Below are 21324 nucleotides of genomic sequence, written 5' to 3'. Positions count from 1 at the left end.
AGCGAACTTCTCCTGCATTCTATTCGTCATTCCATCCAGAATGGCAGCACAGCTGAAAGGTTTGTTTGAACTGCGCCCTCTACTGTACAGACACAAATTTACATTTCCTTTAGCCTGAGGCTTATTCATTTAACTTGTGGTGTGAAAGGGCCTCTATATTTACCAAAAATAGAACTTTTTTATATTAAAAACAAATAAACAAGCCCAGCCCAGATTTAAAAAGTAACTCAAAAGGCTTTGGATAAAAGCGTCTGCTAAATGACTAAATGTAAATGTAAATGTAAATGTAATGTAACGCATTACTTTCTGTCAGGTCCCCAGGATGATCTGTCCGTTTTTTTCCTGTTTGTGTTGTGTTTGTGTTGATTGACAGCTTAGCACGTGTGTTGTTGCCATTGTGGTGTTCAATCCCGCTCTCTTGTTTTTCCATTTATTATTTTGTTACTGTTTCATTCCCATCTCCTGTTCAGTAGGCCTTATTAAGTTTTCCCTATAGTCTCATTGTTTGTGCTCCGTGCAATCCAACCAAATGTAGTCACTGTTTTGCCGTGTTGTGTTTGACTTCTAGTCAGTTTTGTTTTTATTCTTTAGTTTCTGCTTTCCTTACTCCCCTACTTCCTTACTCACTTTGTAAATGTCATTGAGCCTTATGCCAGAATTATGGTTGTTAAGCCGTTTGAGATCGAATAAGGCTAGGAGAGAGTAGAATGTTGAAGTCGCCAAATACCTCTATAAAGGTACCCAGTTGATCTTGAGGGCAATAAATTACTACAATATGGAGTTTTACAGGAATTGTTACAGTTAACAGCTTGAAATTCAAAACAATTATTACATAGAGAAGAGTGGACATATGACAGAGTGTTGTTGAGTGTCAGCAGGAATGTACTGAAAACACATGTTGAATGGGAAAAAAGAGAGTGGAAACAAAGTTGGAACAGAAAAAGGAAAAAAAAAGAAAAAAGAAAGACACTTAAGTGCCTTGTCTGTGTCCTTGTTTGGTGGACTCGTGCAGGTAGACTCTTCCTGCAGCTGCCAATGTGGGTTAAGATGGACAAAAACCTGATAGGAAATGTCATATATGGCATTATGTGGAAAATCTGATAATACACTTCCAAGAAACTGGATATGTAAGTTTATTTTTACATTTGTATTTTAATTTGAATTTAAAAACAGTGGACATGTGATCAAATTTCCTTATCAGGGTGATAGACTGATCTATCTCTCTGTAAACATCTGAACATAAAAAATTTGTTTTTTTAGTTAAGCAGTCATTTGTGTCTGGTGAGGGATCACTGTATGTAAGTTTACATCAGGTAATATGTTTCTGCTCATAATGATCCTCATCAGTCTATTTAAAAACATGTATTGATGTTTTATCATGCGTAGTTACAGTTGATTTGTGAGTATTTTGCAGTTGGCTAATTTTGGATTTGACATTTTTAAGGATGTATCTTTATGAATTTTTAAGGATATAATCTTTATGAAATATTCCAGAGTGCTTATAGATCTATACCAGTTTTCATGTGTGATGTTTCTGGAAAAACAGTTTGTGGTTCTAAGAGAGAACATCCTCTGGGAGAACATTTCTTTAAGAACATTTTTTTTCATCCTTTATTGCATTATGCTTTGACAAAAAAAATAATTAATCTTGTAACAAGGAAATCCATAAATTTTGTGGAATATTTTTGTGTGAAACACAAATATATATATTTTTTAATGTCATGCATCAGAGCCAAAGCTAATTTGTTTATTCTCTGTTAAGGAAGCTTGTCCTCTCAACTGGTTTGTGGATACAGAGAAAAACACAGACTGTCAAAACTGACAATGGCTTCCTTTCATGAAAGTGTTTTTATTGACTTTAAAGGTTGGTTCTAATTGCTCCAAAGCTTTTATGAAATGAGCTGCGGCCATATGATGAATGTAGTGCTCATAAAGTCAAAAGTATAATACAATTCAAGACATTTCCAGTTGTTTTTAATGTATTTTTTCTTCATATTTCAGCTTTTATAAAAGGACCGACTACCATCTCTGTTATTCTGTGTAAGTCTAAACAGTGTTTTTTGCTTTTGTGTCTGTAGATGGATGATCTACAGAGAAAGTAGAATTCCTGAATCAGTTGGTCGCATGTGTTTGTATGATAAAACTACAATGTGATTGCGTTATCTTTGGCTACTCACAACAGCCACTCTTTCATTCAGATGCTTGAAATGTGGCATTAATGTGGTGGACAGCTGAATTGAAGTTTAATTGTTCACCCTCATGTCGCTCCAAACCTCCAAAAAAAAAAAAAACCTGTAAGACTGTACATGTATAATATTCTGATCATTGTTTGATTAAGTGAATGGAAGCTGAACCTATCAGTTTCTAAAGTATCCTAAATATAATCCTCTGAAATCATGATAGCTTTGTGAGAAGAAAAGGCTGAAATTTAAGTTGCTACAAAAATGGTGCATATAATGTTTGGTCATGTGACATGCGAGAACTAATGCTGTTGGCAGCGCTTACGAAGATGGACTGCTCTCATTGTGAGAGCATGAGTCTTGCCTCTCTACTCTCCACTGATGACTCATTGGCAGCCTCTTATGCGGAGGATCAGGTCTTCGCCATCTACCTTTACCATTAGTCGACCAGAAAAGGCTTGGTCGACCAAATTTTTTTTAGTCGCTTAGTCGCAGAAAAAAAATAATCCACAGGCGAAGTCACGCAGTCTGTGACAGACAGATCGATAACGGCTGGTCTATGTGGTAGGCTAGTACATCAGGGACACCCAAACGCTCGCCTATCATTCATTGACCTCAAATATGGCTTATCATCTGAAATATGTAAGTATTAGAAATTTTACATGGCTGCTCAATCTAATGTTAGGCTAACCTAGAAAAATGTGCGCTATTGAAGTGTCTGTATGGAGTGTAGAAGCGTGCTCACTGCAGTACAGAGGGAGGTGCCGGTGCGCTCACTTGCTCTTAAAATACTTATTTTTGGTCATACAGATAAGAATAATAATGTGACATGCGAGAACTAATGCTGTTGGCAGCGCTTACGAAGATGGACTGCTCTCATTGTGAGAGCATGAGTCTTGCCTCTCTACTCTCCACTGATGACTCATTGGCAGCCTCTTATGCGGAGGATCAGGTCTTCGCCATCTACCTTTACCATTAGTCGACCAGAAAAGGCTTGGTCGACCAAATTTTTTTTAGTCGCTTAGTCGCAGAAAAAAAATAATCCACAGGCGAAGTCACGCAGTCTGTGACAGACAGATCGATAACGGCTGGTCTATGTGGTAGGCTAGTACATCAGGGACACCCAAACGCTCGCCTATCATTCATTGACCTCAAATATGGCTTATCATCTGAAATATGTAAGTATTAGAAATTTTACATGGCTGCTCAATCTAATGTTAGGCTAACCTAGAAAAATGTGCGCTATTGAAGTGTCTGTATGGAGTGTAGAAGCGTGCTCACTGCAGTACAGAGGGAGGTGCCGGTGCGCTCACTTGCTCTTAAAATACTTCTTTTTGGTCATACAGATAAGAGTAATATATCTTTCGAATCTGTAAAGATTCTACGTTTATTTATGTGCACTCACAATAACAACAAAACACTGCGCTTTTGTGAAATAATGAAAGCAAACAGGATGCACTTTCTGCCGTCTCGGTCTCTGTGAACTTGAGGTCGAAACTCTGAAACTCTGTGTATATTTGCCTTAGAGATACGAAAACATATTTATAGAGAGCAAAATGTATACTTTTAAATCAAATGGAAAACAAATATTCTCAGATTATGTAATCCGTATGAAACATGCATACGGGCGTGCCCACTACTGCAGAGATGACGAGTCAGTGTCGCCGACTTCATCTTTTAAACTGAAAACAAAGAAAGCACAGTTTATCAATACATTATTAAAATGTTAATGCAGCCTCCTTACTGTTTTCCCTGACTCATTCATAATCATTAGCTTCTGCAGTGCGCTGTGGCAACCTTTATGCGTGTGCTTGAGAGCTAAGGCTATGCAGGCAATTAAAGGCTTATTATAATGATTTAAATAGTTTATTAATAAATGTGCGAATAGTCAACTATTGCTTCAAATGAACGACTACTAGTCAATCAGAAAAATCCTTAGTCGAGGGCAGCCCTACTTGAGGGTTTCATTATGTGGAAAAGATAGGTAATATGAATATAATAGGGTAATAGGAAATTCTAGGATAGACAGGAAATTCATAATCATTTGGAATGAAATGAGGGTGAGAAAATTATGACAGAATTTTCATTTTTGGGTGAACTGTCACCAAGTAATCCTGTCCCTAATTTTCCCAGGAGGTCTCCCATCCAGGTACTGACCAGGCTCAGCCCTGCTTAGATTCAGTGGGCAACCAGTCTTGGGCTACAGGGTGATATGGCTGCAGATCAATGCAAATGAACCAATTCAAATGGAAAACAAATATTCTCTGATTATGAAACATGCATACAGGCGCGTCCATACTGCGGAAATGAGTCAGTGTCGCCGACTTCATCTCTTAAATTGAAAACCAAGAAAGCACAGTTTATCAATACATTATTAAAATGTTAATGCAGCCTCCTTACTGTTTTCCCTGACTCATTCATAATCATTAGCTTCTGCAGTGCGCTGTGGCAACCTTTATGCGTGTGCTTGAGAGCTAAGGCTATGCAGGCAATTAAAGGCTTATTATAATGATTTAAATAGTTTATTAATAAATGTGCGAATAGTCAACTATTGCTTCAAATGAACGACTACTAGTCAATCAGAAAAATCCTTAGTCGAGGGCAGCCCTACTTGAGGGTTTCATTATGTGGAAAAGATAGGTAATATGAATATAATAGGGTAATAGGAAATTCTAGGATAGACAGGAAATTCATAATCATTTGGAATGAAATGAGGGTGAGAAAATTATGACAGAATTTTCATTTTTGGGTGAACTGTCACCAAGTAATCCTGTCAAAGCTATTTTTATTTCTTTGTTTATTTGGCCATTTGACTGCTATGTCATTGTGCTTTTTGTAATATATTGATTAATTTGTATTTATAATTATTTTTCAGATGTCTTAACAGTAGCTGTCACACCAGCGACGGCTACATTTGGTAATGTACTTTGCTGCTGGGTGGCGTTTCGTCTGGATAAGCATGTCTGTAATTTTGAAATGAACTGAATAGGGCTGCGTTTCCCAAAACCATTGTAAGCTTAAGTACATCGTAGACCCATTGAAACCAATGGAGCTATGATCAATTTAGGCTTACGATGCTTTTGGGAAACGCAGCCCAGAGCTGCAACGATTCACTTGTTTTCTCAATGCATCGATTTATGTGATGCGCTATTTATCACCGTTCATGGGATCGCACCGTTCTCTGTTTCATCCATAACTTTCTGAGCAGCTCGTGTCTACTCTCTCCTCAGTACAAACACTGACCATCACTTGAGCAAATGACAGCTCTCTCACAATAGCGCTAGTTTAGCTTCAGACCCCATCAAATGACTGACAGAGCATGGGGTCTATTGAATGGTTGGGTGTAACTGAATTAAGCTACTTTAATGTTTTTATATTAATTTATCGATTTATTTTCTGGTGATTCTATATATTGTCTACTTTTCTGAAGGATACTGTATGAAAATGCTGCTAGTAATTTGTATAAGTTAATTTGTGCTGTGTAACTCAAGGTTGACAGTTCTGCTTCCCATTGTGGTGTAACATTTTGCTAATACAAAAAAAAAGAAGAGAGATTTAAATGTCTTCAGCTAAACTTGTGGATCAATTTAATAACAATATGTGTTTTTCAGAAGCATGTTAATTTTGTAAACTACATTTTCTTAACAGCTTATCTCTCTGTAGATCCCTGCTACAACTACACTGTGCTGGACAATCCATGGAGAGCCATCAGTAATACACATGCTTCAGTCCTGAACTGTGACAAATATGTCACCTGGAGCGGCTGGTATCGTCCCTTCATTAACGGTCTGAGTGCTTATATCCCACAGACGTGTGTTGCAAGGTATAGCTGTGGAACAGATATTGCGCTGTGGATTCATGGTGGACACCCAACAGTTGAGGATGGAGTTGTCACTCGAGATGTCTGCGGTAACTTGTACAGTTACTGCTGCTATTACGGGTCTTACCCTATTAAAGTTAAAGCCTGTCCAGGCAATTATTATGTCTATGATCTGGTTTGTCCAACAGAATGCAGTTTTGCATACTGTGCAGGTAATTAAATTTACATGAACTCTTTTTACACTATTTCTGTCTCTGTTCGTAATTAACTATTCATCCAAACTTTCAGATGTTGGCAGCGTTAACACCAGCTCTACATCCGTCACACCAGCGACCATCTCAACTGGTAATGTAACACATTGTGTCTCTATTGGCTTATTTTCTGACCTAATGAAGATCTGTATCATTGAATAGATGTGTGTTTATGTCTGAAGAATAAAATAATTACTGCACCACTATAATATACCAGTAAAAAAACAGTATAAACCACGATGAGAAATCGCATTAGCTACGGGGCTGTGTTGTTCGTCTGGAGACTACATATGATGTGACATGTATACAACAAGAATATGCGTTTGAAAGACTGTTTAATGCTGCATAGAGAGAGCATGAATGCCTTTAAATATGAATTTATGAAGATAAAAGACAGTGTATGCCATGTCCACTAAAGTTGCAAATGTCATAGCTGTTATGATTAGCTAGATAAAAAAAAAGAAAGAAAAAAAGCCTTTATTTTCAAAAAGGCATGCTCAAACCTGCCCAAAATATCTTTACACAAATCCAAGGTGATACAGTGCCTTCCGAAAGTAGGAAGGCCATCATTTGTTTTCATGTTTTGTTATGTTGCAGCCTTATGTTAAACTGATTTAACTTACTTTTTTCCACATCAATCTACAGTATATATACTGTATATATATATATATATATATATATATGTGTGTGTGTGTGTGTGTGTGACAATTTGCATATACAAGAAATTTGTGACCATGTTTTGCAATTTTTGAAAATATGAATATTGAGACTATGAATTAATATTGGGGTTTTCATAACAGCTAATCTGTCTGACCCCTGCCTCAACTATACTGTGTTGGACGAAGCAAGGAGAGCCATCAATAATACATATGCTTCAGTCAAAATGTATGATTGCTCCGTCAACTGGACCGGCTGGTATCGTCTCTTCCTTGACGGTCTGAGCGCTCAGATTCCAGACACATGTGTTGCTCGGTATAGCTGTGGCACTGCTGTCCCACTGTGGATTCGTGGTGGACACCCAACAGTACAGGATGGAGTCGTCACTCGAGATGTCTGTGGTTACGCTGGCAGTTACTGTTGCTATTTTGGGTCTTACCCCATTAAAGTCAAAGCCTGTCCAGGAAATTATTATGTCTATGAGCTGGTTAGACCAACCATATGCCGTGCAGCATACTGTGCAGGTGATTATATTTACATGAGCTCTTTCTACAAATTCATGATATTTGTGTCTTCATATCTGTGTCTGTATGTAAAGATTAAGAACAGAGCTGATTTCACATACTCTGATTGGTTAACAGCATTTTCTGCAGTTTACGAAGTATGAAATGATTCACACAGACATTGTTTCCATGCATCATTGATCAGTAGAATACATCTGCATTAAAATGTTTATACTACATTAATTTTATTAGGGTTTTATGTCATAAGAAAATACTTTTTATTTTAATTCTCCTCCTACAGCATTTTAACGGTAATGTTTGTACCACTGAGGACATTTATTTTATCCAATTAGACTAGATAGCATTTATCAATTTTACTGAAATAACTCAAATATCTTCATATTATTTAGATTTATTTATCAAACTAGTTTGCTTTATGAGGTTCATGCATGAAATACCGGAACTGGCTTTTTAATTTTCTCAGAATTACTTGGTTCCCAAGCCGTACATTTGCTAGGGCCTTATTGTATAGTTACAAATTTCTTCATCTTCAGAAAAGTGTAAATGAAGTTAAACTAAGTAAAGGCCTGACTAGGTAATTATCATGTGTAAGGTCAGGCACAGTGGCCGTTATTTCACATACTGTGCTGGTAAATATATTTACATGTGCCCTTTTTATTGTGTGTTTGTTGATTTATTGATATTTATCAGTATTTTTTTCAGCTGTTACTAACATCAGCAGCACCAGTTCAACAGTCACACCAGAGACGAGCTCAGCTGGTAATGTAGTCTGATGTTTGGTCAGTCATGTATTGTGCTGTGAGGTTTTGGTTGTAAATGAACAGATCTGCAGATTGAGCTTTGAAGATTCTCTGGTGAACTTCTGTTCACAAGTGTTCACAAGTGTTAACAAGAATATGCATACAAATATTACAGGAAAAAGACGATCAGTTAATGGACTTACAAGACTGTAGCATGGATAAAAATGTTTTCTTGTAGGCCTATTTTATATTATGCACTTTATGTAACATTTATTCATGATAAACTTCATTTGAATGCTGACTATTGCACGTAATATAGTCTGGTAGCCAAGGCCTATGGTTAATATAATAATTTAATAATGTAATCATTTCTATAATAAATAATATAATAATTTCTTAATTCAAAAGAAAATATTAATGAATCCATCTCTGGTAATCCCGGGTTGCTATGGTCACGCAGGTTTGTTTACGCATTAAACTCGTGGCCACGAGAAAAATATGTAGTTCCCTCAACATAGCATCTCGAGGCCAAGACATATGGATGTCGTTACCTTGACAAAATGATCTCGTGGCCACGACATATTATCACGTTCCCACAAGTTATGTCATGGCCACGACAAAACTAAGTGTTCTGTATCTTTATAAACATAATCGTTTATTTTATGCAAAGCATCAGGCTTTTCCATCACACGAAAAGACCGATGCGAGTGACGGTGATTCACACCGCGCGCCTGTATGTTGCTCTGCATAAAATTGAACGATAGGCTATACAGCACAGTAACAATTTAATATATAAACTAAAATGTACACACACCTGTATTTTACAGAAGAAATGCTTCAATTCGATGGCGCTTAGAACTGCTCTCTCCAGAAGACGACGCAAAATCCCCGCGATAAATAACTCAACCGCTGGGTTACGTCTGACCCAGGATCTGAGTAACACAAAAACTACCCAAACATTGGGTTGTTATGTCTGACACAGGAGCTAGGTAACACTAAAAAGCTACCCAAACATTGGGTTGTTACAATTTTACCCAGGGGCTGGGTAACACAAAAACTACCCAAACACTGAAAAAATAACCTTAAAAGGCTCAACCCAGCATTTGGGTTAAAAAAAAAGAACCCAGGATTTTTTAGAGTAATATGCTTAATATTCACTCCTGCACGCCATGCAAACTGCTAACAAGACACTTAGTTTAAACTTGTTTGTGGTTATTATACTTATGGAGCTACATCACAATAGCCTTAAAGTGAGCGAAAAAATCACTAACTTCCACTCTGGACTAAATACAAAATTGGACACAAGGACTTTATAAGAATTATTTTCCAAAGTTTTGTCTAGCACTGTTGAATTTTTGTTCACAGCTGTATTTTATTATTGCCTTCATGCTGATTTCTCTCCTTGCAGGTATAAATATAACGCTGCAGGAAGGATGCACTGTAAGTTGAGATTTTGAAGATTTAGAGTTGGACCATAACAGTAACAATGCATTTTGGTTCTCTGTTAATATTGAAAAAACATGATCAAAATAAACAAATACTGCCTTCATGATTGTGATTTCAGGCTCAGACATGTTTCCAACATTTTCTTGAGCAGATAGATAGAGAACATTACAGTACTCCCTTTGAATGTAAGTATTCAAGAGAAAAATCATAAATTAATCAAATCTTTGTCAGTTACATAATGATTTACATAGCAGTGCCGTCTTATTGCCTCTGTTGACATTTACATGTAGTGTAACTTTATTTATCTGATCAATAAATTAGACTGTCACCAGTATTTTGACTGTGGCCTTCAGTGCTTCAGAGAAGATTCTAGAGTCGTTATTATCATCAAACCCAACTGAACTAGCCTCCTTTGGAAACAGTGTGCTAAAAGCCAGCGAGAAACTAATTTCTACATTAGTGAAGCCAACAGACACAAGTGCCAGTGTCAGTTTTACTCTTGCTGCTGTAGATAAGTGAAGACACAATTATTACTGATGATGTAACTGAGATTATATATGTGACCTTGACCACAAAACCAGTCATAAGGGTCAAAATTTCGATTTATACTGAGATTTATACATGAAAGCAGAATAAATAAGCTTTCCATTGATGTATGGTTTGTTAGGATAGGATAATATTTGGCCGAGATACAACTATTTGAAAATCTGGAATCTGAGGGTGCAAAAAAAAAAATCAAAATATTGAGAAAATTGTCTTTAAAGCTGTCTAAATGAAGTTCTTAGCTATGCATATTACTAATCAAAAATTAAGTTTTTATATATTTACAGTAGGAAATTTACAAAATATCTTCCTGGAACATGATCTTTACTTAATATCCTAATGATTTTTGGCATAAAAGAAAAATCAGTAATTTTGGCCAAATAATTTAATAATGTAATCATTTCTATAATAAATAATATAATAATTTCTTAATTCAAAAGAAAATATTAATGAATCCATCTCTGGTAATCCCGGGTTGCTATGGTCACGCAGGTTTGTTTACGCATTAAACTCGTGGCCACGAGAAAAATATGTAGTTCCCTCAACATAGCATCTCGAGGCCAAGACATATGGATGTCGTTACCTTGACAAAATGATCTCGTGGCCACGACATATTATCACGTTCCCACAAGTTATGTCATGGCCACGACAAAACTAAGTGTTCTGTATCTTTATAAACATAATCGTTTATTTTATGCAAAGCATCAGGCTTTTCCATCACACGAAAAGACCGATGCGAGTGACGGTGATTCACACCGCGCGCCTGTATGTTGCTCTGCATAAAATTGAACGATAGGCTATACAGCACAGTAACAATTTAATATATAAACTAAAATGTACACACACCTGTATTTTACAGAAGAAATGCTTCAATTCGATGGCGCTTAGAACTGCTCTCTCCAGAAGACAAATATACCCCAGCGACTTAAGACTGCTTTTGTGCTCCAGGGTCACATATGATATCTAGTGATCAGCATGGGTCACAGGTGGCAGACAATGACAAATGCAGCTACATTATATGTTAATTGTGTAATCACTAGTTTTTAAAAGAGAGCAGAAAACTGTCTTTTGTTGTTGATGTCAAAAGTCAATATTTTGGTGAAAATTCCTTCATCATTTGGTAAAGGCTCGTCAAATAGGACAAACGCCATCATGGGCAGATTGTGTACTGAAAAACCATGAAAAATGTTTGATTTTAGGGACATTTGGAAGAAAACCCAGTTGAGAACGGAATCACTTGAGTACTTGAGTACACAATTTACTGCAAGATCTGACCTTTATCCTCGAAAAACCTGAAGAGTTTAAAATACTACATCTAGAAATCATGAATCGTCATTTTATTTGTTTGGCTTTTGTACAAATTCAATTGTTAATTTGTCTTTCATAAAAAAGCTAAATATTAAAAATAAAATTATATAGTACATAACTGCTTGTTTTTGTCAGAGGGTCAAGTCTTCATGGTTGGACCAAATGTCACCTTAAATAAAATCCCTCGACTTGACACGACAAATTCTTCTGTGGACATTGATCTCATTGGGATCGCCAAGAACAACAATGAAAGTATGTTAAATGTTTCTGTGTGAAACAACAAATCATAAAAAATGCCATTACCATTATTGCTATATTTTAACATGTTGCATTTCTATTTCTGTCACACAGGATCAGCTGCAGTGGCTTTCATGAGCTACAACATGATGGAGAATCTACTGAAGCCAGACTTCTTCAACACATCAAACAACACGATTAAAACCATGATGTCCACTGTGATCTCAGCTACTCTTCCCAAAACCACCAACACTAAACTCACCAAACCAGTCAACTTCACCCTAAAACACATCAGAGTGAGAGACTGACATGTGTTTGTCCAACCTGAGAACTGATGAACATCTGGAAACATCTAATATTCAGTGCTCTGATATTTTCTTCTTCTTTTGCAGGAGTTTGATCCCAGTGGTTCTCTGTCCTGTGTGTACTGGAATATCAGCGAGTGGATTGTAGATGGTTGTTCTGTTTTAAAGACCAACAGCAGCTACACTGTGTGTTCCTGTGATCATCTGTCGACATTCGCTCTCATCATGCAAACCAGCCATCCACCAGAGGTACAGAACATATCTAGTTAACACTGAAGAGCTGCACAGATTTGGCACTCATGAACTCTGACATGTTTTCTCAGAGCGACCCACTGCTGGAGCTGTTGAATTTGGTGTGTGTGATCGTGGGGCTGGTGTTCTTCAGTTTGGCCCTGTTGACCTTTGTCCTTTGTCAGTGGAGTCCTGGAGTGAATAATGTAGCTCGAATCAACATCTGCATCAGTCTTCTACTGGCTCACCTTCTGTTCCTGCTCACGCAGCAGTTCCTGAGCTTCATATGGCCTCAGCAGATGAGAATGATGAAGGAGCCCTACAGCTCAGCACAGCCTCACTGAAAATCATCATAACCGTCTCTCATGGTCTCCAGGTGTTGTGTGCCGTGATCTCTGGCCTTCTGCACTTCCTCTTTCTCTCCGGCTTTGTGTGGATGCTCATTGAAGCAGTGCTGCTCTTCATCTGTGTGAAGAACCTATCACAGATCAGCTCCAAAAAGAGGGAGGTGCTTAGCAGTGGATTCCTGTGTGTGATTGGATATGTGGTTGCTCTGGTTGTGGTGTGTGTGTCTGTCGGTCTGGTTCCTGACGGCTACGGCAGCGAACAGTTAGTTTTTTGTTTGTTTGTTTTTTAATTTGATAAAATATACACTCTAGACAGAGACTGTATCAGCATCGTGCACAAGATTCAAATCTGTAATATTTCACTAGTCAATACCTGAAATAGTATTTCTGACAAAATCATTCAGTTATTATACCCCCCCCCTCTAAACAGCTGCTGGATTAAAATAGATTTAAAAATAGAAAAAAATATTTTAAAATAGATAGGCTTCATCTGGAGTTTTCTGGGTCCTGTTTGTGTCATACTAGCGGTAAACATGTTTCTTTTTTCTTATGACTTTTGATTAAAAAGAAATCACAGTGATTAATTACTCTTCTACCCTTCAGTTAAACATGATTCTCTTCATCAAGATCATCACCAATGTGAACTCGGCTCTTAAAAATCTCAATGTTGAAGTTTCACAGATGAAACAAAACAAGTAATATGAATGAATTTCTCTATAGAAAACAACATATAGTCAATAAAGACACATATAATATTGTTCGGTCTCTGTTTCTCTGCAGGATTATGGTGTTTAAAACACTGGGTCAGTGTGTGGTTCTTGGTTGCTCCTGGATTCTGGGTTTCTTCACTAATGGCAGTAAGGTGCTGGAGATCCTCTTCCTGATCTTGAACTCCCAGCAGGGAACCTTCATCTTCCTGATCTACTGTGTCCTCAATAATGAGGTCAGACTTTTTTCCATCCCTATTCTATAAATAAACCAATAAACCCCCAGAGACAGTGGCAGCACAGTTTCTTACCTGTTTTTCTTTATTCATTTTCTTTTCTTTCTTTCTTTCTTTTTTTTTTCATAAGCAAACCATTCTGGTTCTTGAGTTTCAGAGGTTAAATTGATCTCATGAAGTCACTCAGCTCCTCTCGTCTCGTTCTTGTTCAGGTCAGGCAGCAGTACAGGAAGTTCTTCAGATGTCTTTGCTGTGCCAAACAACACTGAGGACCACAGCATCATGTTTAGGAAGGAATACATATTTTTCAAATAAATGTTGGCCCAAAAAAAAAAAAAACTCTTTCATGTGTGCATGGTAATTTATTTAAATTGTATGCAATCATAGTTGTTTAGTTGTTAAGTTATCAAGAGAACAGGCCTTGGGCCACCATGGCAACAAAGACAAATCATCAAGATAAGACAACCCAAGGAATTTAGAGAGAGTGTACTTCTCACTTCATTCACTAGTGAAACAGATAAAAAAGACTTCTCTCCATTAATTCATAGAACGGTTTGTCTATTAATTAACATACATATCCCCAGGACACTGTGTGTATTATTACTGTTTTGTATATTGTTTTGTTTTGTATACTATGTATGTCTTATGACATTATTAGATAATGTAACCTTATTGTTACCTGTTACGTCTGTAAAGAGGACTCGTACTTTAACTTATTTAACTTTTTATTGTTCTCGTCAACTTTACTGAACTGCATAAACTGAACACTCACATCACTGAACTGCGTGAAAACATTAGCGTCAACTTCATTGCTCATTCCAAAGTCTTAAAGTGACCAGCCTATTTATAACTTATTAATCAGTCCCTCCAGGATTTTGCGATTCTGCGATCGCTGAATTTATCGCAAAATCAAGCAAACTCTGCAATTTTCGCAAGAGCTCGCAAATTTTCGTAATTGCCGCATATTTCCCGAAAGAGGAAACAATTTAAGAAAGAGACATATGTACAACTAAATCATGTTCACTTGCAGTTTTTTCATTGTTGTATTTCACATTTCACATCACACTTCTATTTCTGTCACACAGGATCAGCTGCAGTGGCTTTCATGAGCTACATCACGATGGAGAATCTACTGAAGCCAGACTTCTTCAACACATCAAACAACATGATTAAAACCATGATGTCCACTGTGATCTCAGCTACTCTTCCCAAAACCACCAACACTAAACTCACCAAACCAGTCAACTTCACCCTAAAACACATCAGAGTGAGAGACTGAAATGTGTTTGTCCAACCTGAGAACTGATGAACATCTGGAAACATCTGAACATGTTTAATGTTCTAATATTTCCTGCATCTTTGTTCTTCTTCTTCCAGGAGTTTGATCCCAGTGGTTCTCTGTCCTGTGTGTACTGGAATATCAGCGAGTGGATTGTAGATGGTTGTTCTGTTTTAAAGACCAACAGCAGCTACACTGTGTGTTCCTGTGATCATCTGTCGACATTCGCTCTCATCATGCAAACCAGCCGCCCACCAGAGGTACAGAACATTTCCAGTGAACACTGCAGAACAGCACAGATTTGGCACTCATGAACTCTGACATGTTTTCTCAGAGCGACCCACTGCTGGATCTGTTGAATTTGGTGTGTGTGATTGTGGGGCTGGTGTTCTTCACTTTGGCCCTGTTGACCTTTGCCCTTTGTCAGTGGAGTCCTGGAGTGAATAATGTAGCTCGAATCAACATCTGCATCAGTCTTCTACTGGCTCACCTTCTGTTCCTGCTCACGCAGCAGTTCCTGAGCTTCATATGGCCTCAGCAGATGAGAATGATGAAGGAGCCCTACAGCTCAGCACAGCCTCACTGAAAATCATCATAACCGTCTCTCATGGTCTCCAGGTGTTGTGTGCCGTGATCTCTGGCCTTCTGCACTTCCTCTTTCTCTCCGGCTTTGTGTGGATGCTCATTGAAGCAGTGCTGCTCTTCATCTGTGTGAAGAACCTATCACAGATCAGCTCCAAAAAGAGGGAGGTGCTTAGCAGTGGATTCCTGTGTGTGATTGGATATGTGGTTGCTCTGGTTGTGGTGTGTGTGTCTGTCGGTCTGGTTCCTGACGGCTACGGAAGCGAACAGTTAGTTTTTTGTTTGTTTGTTTTTTAATTTGATAAAATATACACTCTAGACAGAGACTGTATCAGCATCGTGCACAAGATTCAAATCTGTAATATTTCACTAGTCAATACCTGAAATAGTATTTCTGACAAAATCATTCAGTTATTATACCCCCCCCCTCTAAACAGCTGCTGGATTAAAATAGATTTAAAAATAGAAAAAAATATTTTAAAATAGATAGGCTTCATCTGGAGTTTTCTGGGTCCTGTTTGTGTCATACTAGCGGTAAACATGTTTCTTTTTTCTTATGACTTTTGATTAAAAAGAAATCACAGTGATTAATTACTCTTCTACCCTTCAGTTAAACATGATTCTCTTCATCAAGATCATCACCAATGTGAACTCGGCTCTTAAAAATCTCAATGTTGAAGTTTCACAGATGAAACAAAACAAGTAATATGAATGAATTTCTCTATAGAAAACAACATATAGTCAATAAAGACACATATAATATTGTTCGGTCTCTGTTTCTCTGCAGGATTATGGTGTTTAAAACACTGGGTCAGTGTGTGGTTCTTGGTTGCTCCTGGATTCTGGGTTTCTTCACTAATGGCAGTAAGGTGCTGGAGATCCTCTTCCTGATCTTGAACTCCCAGCAGGGAACCTTCATCTTCCTGATCTACTGTGTCCTCAATAATGAGGTCAGACTTTTTTCCATCCCTATTCTATAAATAAACCAATAAACCCCCAGAGACAGTGGCAGCACAGTTTCTTACCTGTTTTTCTTTATTCATTTTCTTTTCTTTCTTTCTTTCTTTTTTTTTTCATAAGCAAACCATTCTGGTTCTTGAGTTTCAGAGGTTAAATTGATCTCATGAAGTCACTCAGCTCCTCTCGTCTCGTTCTTGTTCAGGTCAGGCAGCAGTACAGGAAGTTCTTCAGATGTCTTTGCTGTGCCAAACAACACTGAGGACCACAGCATCATGTTTAGGAAGGAATACATATTTTTCAAATAAATGTTGGCCCAAAAAAAAAAAAAACTCTTTCATGTGTGCATGGTAATTTATTTAAATTGTATGCAATCATAGTTGTTTAGTTGTTAAGTTATCAAGAGAACAGGCCTTGGGCCACCATGGCAACAAAGACAAATCATCAAGATAAGACAACCCAAGGAATTTAGAGAGAGTGTACTTCTCACTTCATTCACTAGTGAAACAGATAAAAAAGACTTCTCTCCATTAATTCATAGAACGGTTTGTCTATTAATTAACATACATATCCCCAGGACACTGTGTGTATTATTACTGTTTTGTATATTGTTTTGTTTTGTATACTATGTATGTCTTATGACATTATTAGATAATGTAACCTTATTGTTACCTGTTACGTCTGTAAAGAGGACTCGTACTTGAACTTATTTTACTTTTTATTGTTCTCGTCAACTTTACTGAACTGCATAAACTGAACACTCACATCACTGAACTGCGTGAAAACATTAGCGTCAACTTCATTGCTCATTCCAAAGTCTTAAAGTGACCAGCCTATTTATAACTTATTAATCAGTCCCTCCAGGATTTTGCGATTCTGCGATCGCTGAATTTATCGCAAAATCAAGCAAACTCTGCAATTTTCGCAAGAGCTCGCAAATTTTCGTAATTGCCGCATATTTCCCGCAGATTTTGGGCTTAGACGCGTCCCGTGACGTCATCGCAACGCGCATTCAGTCAAAGAAAGGTTGTTTCTCAGTTCCAAAAATGGAATGAACAGCCTTGCGTTCTCATCATGACCGATTTACAAGAGCTACATTGGACAAACGAACCGAAAGCGGAATGAACCCGCGCTACTCGTTTGGGCTATGCAGCGCAGACCGTTTATCTGCTCGGGCTGAAGCCGCGGGCTGATCTCGATCACGTGACACCGTTATACATAGTGCTGGGAGATACAGTGAAGAAAGTAGTCGAATTCGCAGCAGAATCAATAACATCTCTGTAAAATCTTGTGAGAAACATTCAAATTCGGCGCAGAATTCTGTTAAAGCTACAGATATCAGAACAAACGCCACTTATGTGGAAACCAGGAAAAACATTGTTCAACAAACACAAATCACCACTATTCACCATGGATTTAACATAGTAAAACTACAGGAACAACGTGTGGCAGAAATGGTCTAATGTTTTCGAGTGTTTTTAAATGCTTCACACAACTTTTCCCAGCACTTCAAAGCTTTAAGTATTACCCTGGGTTTCTTCACTAATGGCAGTAAGGTGCTGGAGATCCTCTTCCTGATCTTGAACTCCCAGCAGGGAACCTTCATCTTCCTGATCTACTGTGTCCTCAATAATGAGGTCAGATTAGTTTTCATCCCTATTCTTTAAATAAACCACTAAACCCCCAGAGACAGTAGCAGTACAGTTGTTTCTTACCTGTTTATTCCAAACAAACTCCATTCTGGTTCTTGAGTTTCAGAGGTTAAATTGATCTCATGAAGTCACTCAGCTCCTCTCGTCTCGTTCTTGTTCAGGTCAGGCAGCAGTACAGGAAGTTCTTCAGATGTCTTTGCTGTGCCAAACAACACTGAGGACCACAGCATCATGTTTAGGAAGGAATACATATTTTTCAAATAAATGTTGGCCCAAAAAAAAAAAAACTCTTTCATGTGTGCATGGTAATTTATTTAAATTGTATGCAATCATAGTTGTTTAGTTGTTAAGTTATCAAGAGAACAGGCCTTGGGCCACCATGGCAACAAAGACAAATCATCAAGATAAGACAACCCAAGGAATTTAGAGAGAGCACTTCATTCACTTCATTCACTAGTGAAACAGATAAAAAAGACTTCTCTCCATTAATTCATAGAACGGTTTGTAACATACATAACATACATATCCCCAGGACACTGTGTGTATTATTACTGTTTTGTATATTGTTTTGTTTTGTATACTATGTATGTCTTATGACATTATTAGATAATGTAACCTTATTGTTACCTGTTACGTCTGTAAAGAGGACTCGTACTTTAACTTATTTAACTTTTTATTGTTCTCGTCAACTTTACTGAACTGCATAAACTGAACACTCACATCACTGAACTGCGTGAAAACATTAGCGTCAACGTCATTGCTCATTCCAAACTCTTAAAGTGACCAGCATTCTTTATATCTTATTAATGTAACAAACACATTACTTTAATTAAACACCAGATTATAAGTCTACCTAAACATGCAACATTACCGTCTTACATGTCCCTACACAGTGAGCCTTGCGTTCTCATCATGACCGATTTACAAGAGCTACATTGGACAAACGAACCGAAAGCGGAATGAACCCGCGCTACTCGTTTGGGCTATGCAGCGCAGACCGTTTATCTGCTCGGGCTGAAGCCGCGGGCTGATCTCGATCACGTGACACCGTTATACATAGTGCTGGGAGATACAGTGAAGAAAGTAGTCGAATTCGCAGCAGAATCAATAACATCTCTGTAAAATCTTGTGAGAAACATTCAAATTCGGCGCAGAATTCTGTTAAAGCTACAGATATCAGAACAAACGCCACTTATGTGGAAACCAGGAAAAACATTGTTCAACAAACACAAATCACCACCATTCACCATGGATTTAACATAGTAAAACTACAGGAACAACTTGTGGCAGAAATGGTCTAATGTTTTCGAGTGTTTTTAAATGCTTCACACAACTTTTCCCAGCACTTCAAAGCTTTAAGTATTACCGAATTTGAAAGTTATTTTTGATGTGATGACATTATTTGTTCATCCTTCATAGGTTGCCCCCATTTATAAAACTAAAAGTTTCATTATGTATGAAAGCAAACACTTATTTAAAAATAAAAAAAGACATTAAATTACCACTAGTAGATGGCTGCAGAGAAGTAGGCTATTTACAGGCTTATTAGCCATTTCCACTCCCTAATATATATACTGTAGCCTATATATATATTGTGTATTTATAAAATTATACTTAGACATTATGAATCAATCTGCATCTCAACTACCCAGACAGCACAAGTAACTGAATGGAACAAAAAGTGTTGAACTTGAAAATTGTTTATGCACGAGGGCACTTGCTAAATGAAGGCGGATTGTATAAAATGGATTTAAAAAAAAAAAACGTTTATTAACGAGCTTCAGTTTTATTACATCATGGCTGGCACATATGCAGTATAGTAACACCACGGGTCATCAATAAGGTGCAGATTTGGTCCTCAAGTTGTGTTTCCAACACACTTTTTCACAGATTACTGTAACGTGAGTATTTGTAATTCGTTACTTCACACCCCTCCATTCTAATAAATGTCTATTTGATATCTGACAGGAAACGTCTTGGAGATGTATTGCAGATGAGCAAACACTCTAAAAAAATACATCTTGCATATGTAAATGGAGACATCAAATAGACATCTCCGAGATGTACATGTGCGATTAGGGTGAGTGCTTTACTGTCAGGAGCTGGTGCCATCTTCTGTAGAACTTAATGACACTGGTGCTGGTGTCCTCAAATGTTACAATGATACAATGTTACAATGTTACAAATGTTACAATGATACAATGATCTTCATGCCCTCTGCCCCTACAATGATTCCCGAAGTCAGAAAAGTCATAACGATGTTAGAAGAATGTTGTCTGTGGTACATTTTCACTGCAAAACAATAAAAATGCCGCAAATATCACCGCAAATTTTGAGAAAAGCCACAGCAAAATCAGTAATTTTAGGCCGCAAAAATCAGAAAAAAGTCCCGTGAAATCCTGGAGGGACTGATTAATGTAACAAACACATTACTTTAATTAAACACCAGATTATAAGTCTACCTAAACATGCAACATTTCCCCTCCCCTCCCGGTGAACTAAGTGTGAAAGGAAGTTAAGTAGTCCTGAAAGCAAGCAGGCCGAGTGTGCGATCTGGTAGGCCTGCCTTGCGATGCTGCAAATGGTGGTAGGGATGTTGCTTGCGGAGTCACTGGATGCTGTGCTGGGGGCAGAGGGCATGAAGAACTGAGCAGAGAGCAAGGGAGCACAGCGTCTGGGGTGTGATCTGCACCAGAAGGGCACAGTACTTTCCTAAGTCGACTGGCATGCCAATGGGAACCATCCGATAGCTGGAATGTAACTGGACTTAACTGCTTTCGCACCTGCTGGGGCTGCGACCAGAAAGTGTTGAGCTTATTTTTCCGGTGTGGTCGCTGAACCCGCACCCAGTCCAGTGGGGAGATTCTGGGAATCCGGGCCTTTTTCTTTGCATCGAATCTGCCCAGTGCTTTGAGCTGTTGTTCACATACCCTGGCTTTCACCACAGGGTTTCCACCATGAGAACTAGGAGGGCAAAGTCTATGCAGGGGTAACTCCAGCTCTCGCCCCAGCATCAGTTTTGCCGGTGACACCCCAGTGGTAGCATGCTGAGCTGCTCTGTAGTGTAGAAGAGTCTGAGACAAGGCCTCATTGAAAGAGCAGCCTTGTGCTAAGTGGGCTCTCAGACCATTTTTTATCGACTGATTGAATCTCTCTACGCCCCTATTTGACTGTGGGTGATAGTAAGCTGTTCATATGTGTTTGATGCCTTTGCTTTGGATGTAGCTGGTAAACTCAGCAGACACTAGTTGAGGGCCATTGTCTGTCGTCAAGGTCCTTGGCAGGCGCCAGCGAGCAAAGAGCAACTCCAGAAAGTCAATGA

The 21324-nt window shown here is 38.1% G+C and overlaps 1 pseudogene; it reads left to right on the top strand.

The window, feature by feature from the left end:
• The first annotated feature begins 3045 nt into the window (after nt 1–3045).
• LOC107700783 (adhesion G protein-coupled receptor E3-like) lies at nt 3046–13814 on the top strand (annotated as a pseudogene).
• Nucleotides 13815–21324: the final 7510 nt, after the last annotated feature.

Source organism: Sinocyclocheilus anshuiensis, unplaced genomic scaffold (assembly GCF_001515605.1).
Source record: "Sinocyclocheilus anshuiensis isolate Anshui unplaced genomic scaffold, SAMN03320099.WGS_v1.1 scaffold1127, whole genome shotgun sequence".
Lineage (NCBI taxonomy): Eukaryota > Metazoa > Chordata > Actinopteri > Cypriniformes > Cyprinidae > Sinocyclocheilus > Sinocyclocheilus anshuiensis.
This window is presented reverse-complemented; position numbering and strand designations above follow the sequence as displayed.